The sequence below is a fragment of the Antedon bifida genome, chromosome 1, assembly GCF_963402885.1.
Source record: "Antedon bifida chromosome 1, ecAntBifi1.1, whole genome shotgun sequence".
NCBI classification, from domain to species: domain Eukaryota; kingdom Metazoa; phylum Echinodermata; class Crinoidea; order Comatulida; family Antedonidae; genus Antedon; species Antedon bifida.
In genome coordinates, this window is record NC_136226.1 from 7,523,877 (window position 1) to 7,536,984 (window position 13,108).

The following is a 13,108-nucleotide window of genomic DNA, read 5'->3' on the forward strand; positions in this document are numbered from 1 at the left end:
AAAAATTACGCAGGTAATACCGTTTCAGATGTTAATAAATAATATAAATAATGATGACGAAGAAAGTACTTTTTGTAATGATGATAACGAAGATGATAACGATAACAAAAGCGATCGCTTATAGTGATTTTCTATTTTATTCTAAATAAACTACCGTGCAACATATAGTATGCCACTGTAACTTAATTCAAATGAAATGAATTTCTAGTATGTATAAGTACAGTAAGTACTTAAGAACAATGATGCTGCCATTTCGGTAATACGGATTAAAATCAAATTACAATTACACTAAATCTGTACTTCGATTGCTCAGTCAGTCAGCATCCGTGTCAGCTAATGTTCATTTTGTAAATTTCCATTTTCTTTTGTCGTTTTAATATTAACTTGATTGTTTCTGCAATTAAGTATGTCTTATTTCTATATCTACGTCGCATTATCATCTCCATGGTCACTGAGCGCGCGTATGACTTTTTCACACCTTCACAGTTGACGCGCCGTGTACTCATGAATATGTATATAACCATCCAATGTCGATTAACAGACTACAATATTATTCAAGAAGAATTGATTAAGATACAAAATGAATTTCTGGACATCAATTGTAGTATTAATTTTAGTATTTTATGTGGATCTAGTTTAAATTGACAGCGAACAATGTGACAGGTGGAGAAGATCATAACATATTTTAAGAACCAATATTATTTTATTTAAGACATATTGACGGATAACAACACAAAAAAAAAAGTTTTGATTCGGTTGTTAGAAAACCTGCGTTTGTACTTTTGAAAAATGTACTTTCAATAGGCCTTTAATAAACTAAAATATCGATTAAGACTAAATAATCTATCAATATAGTTTAAGAAGAATTGATAATTTCATCCATAACGATGAGTGTAGCTTGGAGGTGGTTAACTTGCTTGCCTTCCAATCCCAAGGTCCATGGTTCAATCCTGACCTAGTCCCAGGGTTGTAACTTACGACTCATTTAACTCCATTCCCTAAGCCTAAAAAGAGACTTAGTTTATAAGCATGATAACATAGTTTAGTTTGTGCTTGCTGTTACATGCGTATGAAATAAAAAATGATATAGTTTTTATTCGTTTGGGATATGCCTTGCCTAAAAATATAACATCCTAGCAAGCCTTTCCTGCGATTTATTTAGTGACGTAAGTAATGGAAATCTAAAAAATGTTATAGACCCATTGGAATAATAAGTTAGAGCTGGAGACAGTAAAATCGCAATCATCTTCCCTGTACTTAGGATAGTCTTAACGATAAATGATAATTTAATATATCTAAACTGTTTTAGCATGTTCGTGGTCAATCAAATCTATTTTGCTTATAAAATAAAATCAAATCGATTAATTTAATATCTTTCTTCCCTTGTCTTGGACGGATAGAGAACAATGCCATTCAACAAGGTCATTCTGATTCACCGTGTGGCGACAAAATACAACAATAACCCAGTCTCAATAAAATACATACATAAATCGAGTAAGAATTATTAATAAACATTTATGACAAGATTAAAGAAAAAGAAAATCACCTCCATTTAAAAACCTTTGCATAATGGATATTAAATAGGCGCGTTTTCATCATAAATAAGCTATAAAATCATAAAATGAACTGTATGGAATTAAAACAAAAAATTACCAGAAATAAATATTATGTTCCAATTTTAGTACATCAACATAAAAAAACAAGTGAACGTAAATTACAATAGGGTAATTAGCATCAACATTCGACGACTCTCGAATGAAAAGAGAACCCCCGGAGGCTGATATCAATATACCCAATAGGACTATAAAACTCCTGTGTCTTAAATACTAGTAAAATACTACATCAAAGAAATCGTTTGGTTGATAATAATCGTTAATTGTCGGTTGGAGAAAGACGGTAATTGATTGGCTACGGTTACACATTAATTATCATATTTATGATTATGAATTTTGGGTTGGTTTTATAGTGTCAGATTGTTGTTATTGTGATTTCATGTTATTTTGTGTACGTCGACTAAACAATAATATTTTATTAACAAATTAAAATACCACCTTATCATCAGTTTTATTAAATGTATATTATTAGGCTTACGTCTCTTCAATCAAAATAATTGATTTAAAATAAATTAGAGAGCGGAATAGGTACGGACTGACCCCTTTTTTAGCAACCGAAGAGTGTCGCGCAACCGGGCGCGCAACGCAAGCAATTTGACTAAATTAAAAGCGAAGAAAAATCAGCCTAACTGTTGATTGTTGCAAATGACCGGGCGGCAAACATCACTGTTGTTTTCTTCAGTTATTTGAATTTATCATTTTTACATGACTGTATACAATTTACATATCGTATTAAATCTTTTTGGCTTATAACATATATCGTGTTAATTCAATTTTGGAGCTGTGAAAACAGTACTAAGCCAGTCAATGAACTCGAATATAGCTGTCTGTCTTATACACGGCTACAGAAATTCATATTAGCCAGAAATGAACCATTAAGGTAGTATACAGCCTAGTCTACAACGAAGCGCTAATCCTACCAGCTGTTTTGAAAGAACCTGAAATTACTAGTAATAATACAAGTGAGGCGATAGCCACGAAGAAAACAAAAGGGCATGGCGCCTTGGTCAGTTTTATACGAACAAACGTCATTACAACTATTAAGAATGGCCGCCGTCATCAGTCTCCGGTTGAAACACACGGAAATGACCAGTCTGATAAGAAACGCCGAACTCATTAAATATATCTTTTCTAAAAATTATTTTTATCCAAATTCATTATTTTTAATCACGATAATAATTGAAGGTTTTATGTAATTATAAAAAAAGCGGTCAACAGAGAAGATTTTAATGTTTATTATCACGTGGTATCATATCACCTGCAAAAAATACAATCTTTGGAACTCAACCCATGTGACTCAGTTTGGAAGAATACTAAATATTTATTTGAGTCACACTAAATTATTATCACCTGTATATTTTCTAAATTCGTAACATAACGCATTGACCATGAATAACTTTTTAAATACTAATTATAATTAGCACTAAACAAAATACATACTTTAAATGTAAGATAATGTTTAATGAAATTTATCACTTTAATCGATCGATTTGAAAATGACTGACGTAAGACATATCGACGAAAAAAAGGAAAACTAAAAATACTGATATAAATCTGTGATTATAAGTCCATTTGCATTACGACGTACCGCACCGTTTTAGCGGTTACGCCTCGTCTCATAATATGCAGTTAATAAAATCGTATATAGGCCTATTTTTATTAAAGGCATTTAATACAGCTAGACGCGTTTCTATATGACGTGCGGTAGTCGGTTAGAGTCTATTTTGTGACAGCTCCAAATTTTGCGGATGTGTCAATAAAATTGGGTGCAATTTGAGAAGCATGTTTGGGTCACACAAAAATGATTACAAAAATTACATTTAAATTATTTTAATCTGGTCATAAACCCGAACTTTTATAACGGATTCTTTCATACTTCTAGAAACTATAATTTCGTTAATTTTTCTTTATTAATTTTTAGCCAATCTTTGAAGACGACAATGAAGATAATGATACTCTTGTTTGAAGGCCTGCACAGTTTGCACCGGTCTGTATAACGTAACAGGTGGAACTACGGCCAACATCGATCCAAATGTTAAAATACTAAACTAACTAACATTTTTCTCATTTTTCACAAACATACCATAAGTCTATATTATACACTCTTAAACTCTAAAGCTGTTTCGGTATGAAGAAACTCTACACTTTCGCTACCTCTATTCTTCGAGGGTGTCAATCAATTTTGGAAAATGTCAATCAGTAATTGATGTTATTTAACAACCTGCTGAGATATTCATTTAGCACTGTCAAACACACGTTGGTGGTTTTTACTTAATTTTTCGAATGAAAATGACATTAAGAGTTTAAACACTAGTTTGATACTGCTCTTAAGTAAGTTTTTTTAATTGATATGTATCTGACCAGGAAAGACATAGTTTGATAGTGTTATCGTAGGTGGCCATTGCTAATTAAATGTTGACAATTGAAAAAACACAATCACTACCGTACACATTCAGTTGAGGCCTAAATGCGTGTCTAACGCGTTTTGCCAATCGGTAACGCAGTTTTCAGTTGCACACATCACAAAGTTAGCATATATATATAATACAGTATAACATCACTAAGAAACAGGCTCGAATATTGTTATGCTTATCTTTGAAGTTACTTTTAATTTAAATTAAAGTGTGTGTGTGTGGGTGTGTTGATACAAATCTAGCGATGGTTCTAAAATATCGGAACATATTTGTATTAAGCCTAAACTGTTGTTAGGCCTACAGTACACCTTTTTTTACAGCTGAATTTCGAACAACAAAGTGCAGTATTAAATATACTGTTTGTAACAACATTATATCGATACACAGAGCAATAAATTAAAACAAAATGTATGTCAGAGATCAAACGATCTTAATCAATTTCTAAGGTTTAACACACGTGTTTTATACTATGTTTTTCTATCTACAGTACTCTTATGTCGATACGGATTTTAATTGAGTTTTTACTTTAGACTCGGACTCATTTATCTTCTTTTAGATTTTTTCCTCTCCATCGAAAATAATCTGTTTATTGTGATTGTGGCAATATATCATAGCCTGTCTTGTTGAATATGATTGATGTGTTGCAGGACAAAGCAATGACTAACAAACTCTCTTTCCATTACTATATTGATTAGAAAGATACAATTTTTACTAGAACCAAACTCTCGCCAAATAATAGCATCTTAACTCCCGCCAAATAATAGACATTTTTGCAATAACGGACCCGGTAACTGGCCAGTGGAGACACCGGAATGACAGATAGATGTGATACGCGCACAGCATGTCAATTTACACTGAGATCGTTAAGTCGAATAGCAGAACAACTAAATATTTCCCCAGAAGGAAAAAACAATAATTGTCACTTGACGATTTCTCTTTCGTTGCAAACACGGGAAAGGGAATACCCCATCATTGAACTAGGAATAATCTTAAGGTCTTGAGCACTTTGTGGATATGTGCGCTTTATAAATCTTATTATCTTATTTTAACTTACCTAAGTTGTAAACAGTTTTCACATATTATTATGAATAATAGAACAAAATATTTCCCCAAAAGGAAAAAAGAATAATTTTCCCTTGACGTTCTCTCATGTCGTTGTAAACTTTATGATAGGGAAAGAGGGGTACATCAATAAACTAAATCCAAAATGTATTCCTAGGTGTAATGATAAGACTTTGTATATTTCTGTATTTCTAACTTTGATACCAAAGTACTGTTAAGGTCTATATTGTTTCTGAATATTATGAAGATGATGATAGGCCTATGATGATGATGATGATGCTGATGATCATTTTAACATGATAATAGACCTCATAATTGCTGTAATTAATAACAAAATTGATGTTATGGGCAAAATATCATTTATTATTTTAGCCTATTCCTTCAGTCAAACATAAACAGGAACACTGATGACAGACAAGAGTGGTATAGTATTAAAAGAACTCTGAGTAAGAATATAATTTTAAAAACTATGGCTTTTTGCAAACTTTACCGAGTAGTAATGGTTTTATATTGACTTATATACAAAAAGTGGCTAGGCCTATATTGATTGATTTTACTAAAATGTGACAATGTGGACATTACGACAATTTGTGATACAAAAACATTGACCATTGGTGTTGGCGCGCATTGTTGCCCTAAAGCAATCGCGGACAATACAATGAAGATGAATCTTTAAAAGAGTCGTTGGAAATTTAAATCAATGTTCGTTTGAATTTAAACTATTCATAATCAAACACAATAGTTTAATATAAGGTCCTATTGACAATTGAAACAAACGCAATGTCCAGAAGCATCAAATAAATAGGTAAGTTAAATTAGGTGATTCATTTCATACTATTAACAGAAGTGTGCCGAGAAAAATATATTTTACCAAGACAAATACAATTGTTTATAGAAAATGTATTTTGTGAACGAACGGAGCAGTACTAAGCAAATAGAACCACATTCTGTGTAATTTAAGTCTTTGTATAGGCTAGATTGAATGATTCGAAAATTATACCGTGAAAATTGAAAGGCTTACTTTTAGTTTTAAACTTGATTTGAAAAACTCGCTTTTCAAGAGTTTACAAGTAATTCCTCAATTACCAGGGTCTGGGCTCATAAACCTCGCAACGAGATTTGGGCTACAACAGGTTGCATTTAAAAATTAATTTAAAGAAACTTGTTTTAAATTAAACTGTAGACCTAAGTAAACATAAATATTAAAATGTAAAATTACGGGATCGTTTGTGTTACAACTTTTCGGCAGAAGTGTTGACAACTAGACAAAAGTATCGTATTCCAACGTAAACGCACACTTAAGTGGTATAGTAATTTGAATTTAAGATGTGAATATGGAAAGGGAATCCCCTCTGGTTTCGTCATTTGTTTGCGATTTTGAGTTATTGTTAAATCGGTGCAATTAACGCAATAAATATCACACTTAAACGATGACAAGCAATAAAAATGCAATCATTACAATTATAAGCCAGTTTCAAATGCAAACGTTGTGTTTAAGGCCATAAGTCAGAATCGTAAAATGAACATAAGTATTAGTAAATATAGCAAGTATTTGGTTCAAGAATTGATCGTAAAATGGCGGTAAAGAGCGAATTAAACTACCAAGTTTTCAAATCGGTAGGTTGAAAAAGTTTTGATCTTTACGTGTATGAATTAAGAGGGGATGACACGATGGGTAAGGATGAGAGTTCGATAACTGTCATGCGGAAAGAATTATAACCCTCAGATAATCAAAGCTAAGCTGTCAACAAATGACCTTTTAGACAAACTAATGTGTGGCGATCGGAAAACGGCGTCGCATCCGTGAGGTCGGCCGCTGGTTTCAGGCAAAATTACAGTAACTGTTATTCATTAACATTCTTCATAAAACTGTCAATTGTAAACTGTTCCGTAAATTCTCACCCAATTTGGTTGCTGGGGCCTACAAATCAAACCAAGCAGAATTCCAAGGCTATCCACACAATCATTACAAGGGGGTCTTGGTGATAAAGCTGCCAACAGCAATGATCCACGATCTAACCTGTCTTCCGATGAGACGCTGTTCAGATCGATGTATTCCAATGAATGTCATCACAAATACACATCAACATGGTACCGAACGCTAAAGAAACATGTTCTACATTGTTTACAATGGTGGCATATGCGGAAACCTACTTGACGTTTTGCCTAGTTTTGTACTTTAGGGAATTCTGATTCGAATTTAATGACACTACAATGTATTGTTAAGTAAACAAAATCATCTTAAATCCAAAAACGATACCGGTACGTACATAACATAATTAATTTGTTTTTTACTACAGAAACGATTTTAGCCAGGGACGAGTGAGTTCTCTTCCATAATCAAACTCATCCTATAAACAATACAAAAGTTAACTGACAATAAATAAAAAAATAAAAACTAAATGCAATGGAGAAAATTATTTTTGCTGATCGATCAAAAAAATAACCAAAATGAGTCTGGAGATTTTAAATAACATGTGTGGTAACAGGCTGTATTTTTAAAAATTGTCTCTGTACCTGTGCCTACAAAAAATATTTTAGCCAGGGACGTGTGAGTTCTCTTCCTTAATCAAACCCATCCTATAAACAATACAAAAGTTAACTGCAAGAATTAAATGCAATGGAAAAAACAACAATTTTTGCTGATCGGACAAAAAGAACAAAATTAGTCTGGAGATTTTAAATAACATGGCTGCATTGAATCGTCAGTCATTAAAGGCTAATTTTATGCTAAACTAAAAATCAAATTAGTTTTATAATATAGGTGGCTATTAATTATTATAACATAAAGTATATAATGAAACCGTAGAAAAGATGATGACATAATACTTTTTTTTTTAAATTATGTGACAGGTTTTCCTTAATTGAACATAAATTTATCAATAGCAAATAATAGCCAATGTGAAACAACACAGGAAATTAACAAGAGTATAATTTACAGCACAAATCACTATAGCAATGTATACAAAGTCGTGTTGGTAGATGAGGGCGTGACTGACAGACCACGACAGTTCCTTCTCTGTCTAACGATCTGATACTCAGTGGTTTTGTCTGCATGTCGTTATTTCTCTAAATCATTGTGATTTACAATCATATTTGTTTTTAGGGACTAAACTCAAGCTAATTAATGTCCGGTTGGTGGTGCTATTTTATCTCTGTATTTGTCATCTTCTTTCAAACTCAAACTCATCTGAAATGCTAAAAGTGAATAGTAGTCAAGTGAAATTCACGTTTGCCCTTTACAGTAGAACAAGAATGTAAATCCAAAATCGTTTAGCAACTACACGACCGCGTTTGCTACAATCTATAACATATTTTAAGTAAAAATAACATTCTTATTTAATAATAGTTATACATTTCATACGATGAGATGTCAAATAAAAGTTTAAAGTGTAAATTTAAAATGAAGTATTGAAGCGCAACGTCTCACAATAAACTTGTAAGTTCAAGACCCGTTTTTAATTCGCAGACTATAGAAATGTTGTAGTCTCCAATCTGGGAATTAATTACATAGTAATAAAAAAACAAAGCATTAATTTTCTTCATAATGTGCTGTACATTGCTATGCGTCATTTAAGAACACATTTTGAAGTAGTGCGACTATTGGGATCAAACGTGTACAACGTGTTGAAAATAAGTAATATAGAGGGCGTTCTTCCTAACTTCTTAAACAATCGCTCGAGCAAGACTTTTTAAAAAATTAAAAAGTCTAAATGTTTTTATGTGTTTACACAAAATAACTAAGTACCTGTATATAAACACTACTTTATTAAAAGCATTTTAATGAATGACCTCCCAATTAAAAGTCGTCATGCGCGGGTTCAATAAAACTGGGCTTTGTTGGTAAAACAATTTTTAGTCTAGATGATCTTCTGGCGCCAATCTCTCGACTGTACAAGTTGCAGAAGACAAGTCGTATAGAAGCTTCACTGTGAACGATAAGTGAAATCAATAAAAGAAAAGTAATTGAATTTGACTTGGTCAAATGAGACGGATTTCCATTTCTCTCTGGCTAAAGTGCATGCTCGAAGTTGTACAATGTTAATCAATGCTAATTACTGCCTGGATTGACCACCCGTTCATAAACGGTCAACGAGAACAATTTACCAATTACCACAACTAATCGTTTAAGTTTATGAAAAAAAAGCAATTTGTTTGTAGGCTACTTATTGTTGAAACTCAGACATCTTCTACACCATCACAGTATAATATCACTACAATCAACTTTTACCAACATCAACTCAACACTACCCTTCGCTTCAAAGAAAACAACAATCGTCACTATAGTAATCTCACAAATAATAATGTTATTCAAAGACTATAGATACACACACAGAAAATGTATATTTTATATAAATAATTGAATTAATAAGACGATATACGCATGTAGATGATTTTAAATATTTAAACGTAGTAATAAAAGCCAAAACTGCGATAATAGGAATGTCATTTATAAATCATCTCTGCTCAATAGATCGAATTTTGAATGGAATCGAACATAAATCTACTATACTTTCCTTTAAATTATTAATTCGATATAAAATTTCTGTCACAAATAGCGATTTAACTTTAAATAGTTTCACCTAAACACTACATCAGTAATACTATACAAAACGACAACGTTAATGCACTTGACGTGCATTTTGATACACATCTAAAGAGGACAAATTCGTACCCTCAAAACAGAGTGTTCTGCCGATTAGTGTGTTTTGTTTAAGGAGTTGATCATTCTTAATACTTGTGGTGCTCCTAAATAGAGATTACTCGAAATGTTCTCCTGTAGAAAACTCCCTATTGACAACGTACACGTACGCGTACTCGTACAAACGATTTGATCACGCGCGTCAACTTAACTGTTTATTAGGAAGTCTAAATAATAATACTAATCATTTTAGTTGAGTATCGCCCTCTATAACGTTGAAAGTAACAGCAGCACACAATGGTGGCAGCACAACCAAATTTTGTTTGGGAGCAGAAATAAACTATAGAGGGCGATATACAAAATTAAAAACAGACTAACGAATTCGACTGGTTCGATGACTATTATTTTTCGTTAACTGCCAATCGTTCTCGTTGGCAACAGAGACGAACGTACGTTATAAAGATAAGCAATAGCGCCCGCGTGCTTCGAGGAACGACCGATTGAGTTAGGTCAATGTAGAAATGAAGTGCGCACTCATTGTAAATCAGAGACATAACTTTCAAAAGTTGCTGTAATTACCAAAAAAACCAGGACTGTTATTATATTATTAGATTTTATTATTAGACTAATATATTACGAAATTGAAACACAGTAGTAACGGACCGGCAACTAGACCTTGCAAAACAGACCTATTTTTAAATAGTTCTGTTTTGTAGTGCCATGGATTTTTTAGATGAAAAGTGTATGAGTTTTATTCGATTTGCCAAAGGTTCAATCGTTGCTCGATGTATTTAATTTATTGAGGTCAAACCTAATATTTGTTCTATGTGCAAGTTCGCGTTTAACTTGTATTGTATTTGAATTTGTATAAATAAAAATATATTTTGCACTAAGAAAGAATAATTATTATAATAATGCAATTAATTTAGCTCACAACCAGGTATTACTTATGGTTTCGATTATCTATTTTTGTTGGTGTATTGTGAATCGCTATTACAATAATAAAAGCTAATAATCGATCTGCAAAATAAATAGTATTGTTATTTTTTATTTGTAATTTGAAAAATTGTTTCAGACTATTTAAAACGTCTAAAAATTGATCATTTCTATTTTAAAACGCCTTTTTAACCTGATAACGACTTTTATTTTTGTAATTTGACTGTTAACAAAGAACGATAATCGTTTTAGGATCTACCCCTTCTTTTAATCGAATCCACAACAATGATGTACACAGACAATTAGAATAATTTTCAAAGGGTGACCCGTACGGTATGGAAATACAACACGAATGCCCGAGGAAACGTCAGTAGGCCTAATTTTAATCACCAAGCACAATTATTAAATAAAAGTGTTTTTTCCTGAGTGGTGTATATTTCAACTATATTTTCGTGTTTCCCAATCCCATGCTAAATATTGATCTGTGCTTTCTATGACTTCATACTCATTTTATGCTGATGTATAATATAGTTACGTGTCGGGAATAACCGCCATCTTTACCATTCTTTTGCCACCACAACATAACAAGTTGTGACCTAATGCACTCTGAACCATGAAAACAAATAGTGATACAATATTCCCCTTATTTTTATAGCATGTCATAATTTGGCATTATTCTATTCAATAACGGGAAAAATAAATATAAAGTGCCGGTCATAAATAAACACGTGATACAATTTAACCTCGTTAAATGTCTGTTTCTAGAGTTCATTGACAACATGACCTAACTTTGGACAAATCTGGGGGACTAATGTTTTGTCGGTAAACAGTTTCAGAGATACGATAAAGAAAACTCTAAAGTTCACTGTTTAAATTAGATAACATAGGCATCAACTCAAACATTTCCGAGATACAGATACCGATTAATGTGTTTACTATAACGAAATAATTATGCGGCAGATACTAATATATAGAAATAATTTTAGACTTTATATTATTATCTGATATCACATTAGTAATTTAGATATTTGATGTTATAACGATGAGACAACTCTCTTAAAATTACTATCGCAAAGTTACGCAGCTGTTATTTTATTCGAAAATATTATATTTCAGAAATATAATATATAATAAATTCCTATGTCATTTATTATCTGTACCGGTAGTTCTGGACAAATTGCGTCACTCGGTTGTGTAATTCACCAGAAGAGAGTGACAGCTTTGCATGGGCGTAAGAAAAAGATATGAAGCCATTTTCGTTCATTTCGCATTGTGTTACTTTATTGTATCATAACTATGTATGTATTTCGTAAACTATTGTTTTAAGTAGTGAATTTGCATTGTTTGCAAATTTAAGATAAAACAGAACAATTGTCTCCAATAATATGTTATACTACACAGCCACAAAATATTATTCTCGGCCATTACGTCACATTCCCCTCTTCTTCAAATTGTTCCGATTTGCTGCCGCATGTTGCAACATGATAAATTAAATTTGATTTGATTTTATTAGTTTACCGTGCGTAATCGACATAAACTCGTCACACACAACATATTTACATAGAAATATCATAAATGTTCCTTTTAATTCGCCGACGTTTTGTATTTAATCGATTGTATAGTTTGTTTGAAATCAATTTTTATCTGACAGTTATCTTATAAATCACATGTAGTAAAAAAACAAGGTGAATTCAAGTTAAATGAAACTAAAAATAGACCAACAATTTCCCAGGATATAATCTAATCAATCGTTTTCTTTATTTTAGTTGATAATTTTTTCCACACCTGTTTGAAAAATTGATTGCACAATAATCAATAATCAATTCGGTTTTTGTGGGGTTTTCAACAGTATTTATAAGCATGGTTCAATAATTATATAATCAACTACAACGGTAACTAGACATGAAACTCGTCACTTTGATGAGTTAGTTATCCGCACGACAAACGCCACGTGCACGTCATACGTTGGAATATTGCACACAGATAAAGATTAAATGTAATTATAAGCATGGTTCAATAATTATATAATCAACTACAACGGTAATAACTCTGTATTTGGAATCTTGTATACAATATACATAGGCCTAGATTATTTTCTTTTTTTTTACAATTTCTTTATTTTGCACTGGCATTTTACAAACGTTGTTATTTGTTTTTGTATACAGATGCATAAAATATACAGTTATCACAAAAACAGAATTAGGCCTAATTAGAGTAAATGGTTAATATTTAACCAATATTTGACGAAGAAGGTCCTACAATCGTTGTGTTTGTTTTAAGAACATCTAAATCGCCGAAAATTAACAAAACTCTAAAAACATGATTTTCGAAATATTAAAGAATAAACACCAAATTATTAAAACGAAAGATAATTATCAAATCATAATGATAATTATAATAGGCCTGCAGTAAGTAACAGTCATTTATTATACGGAACTTAT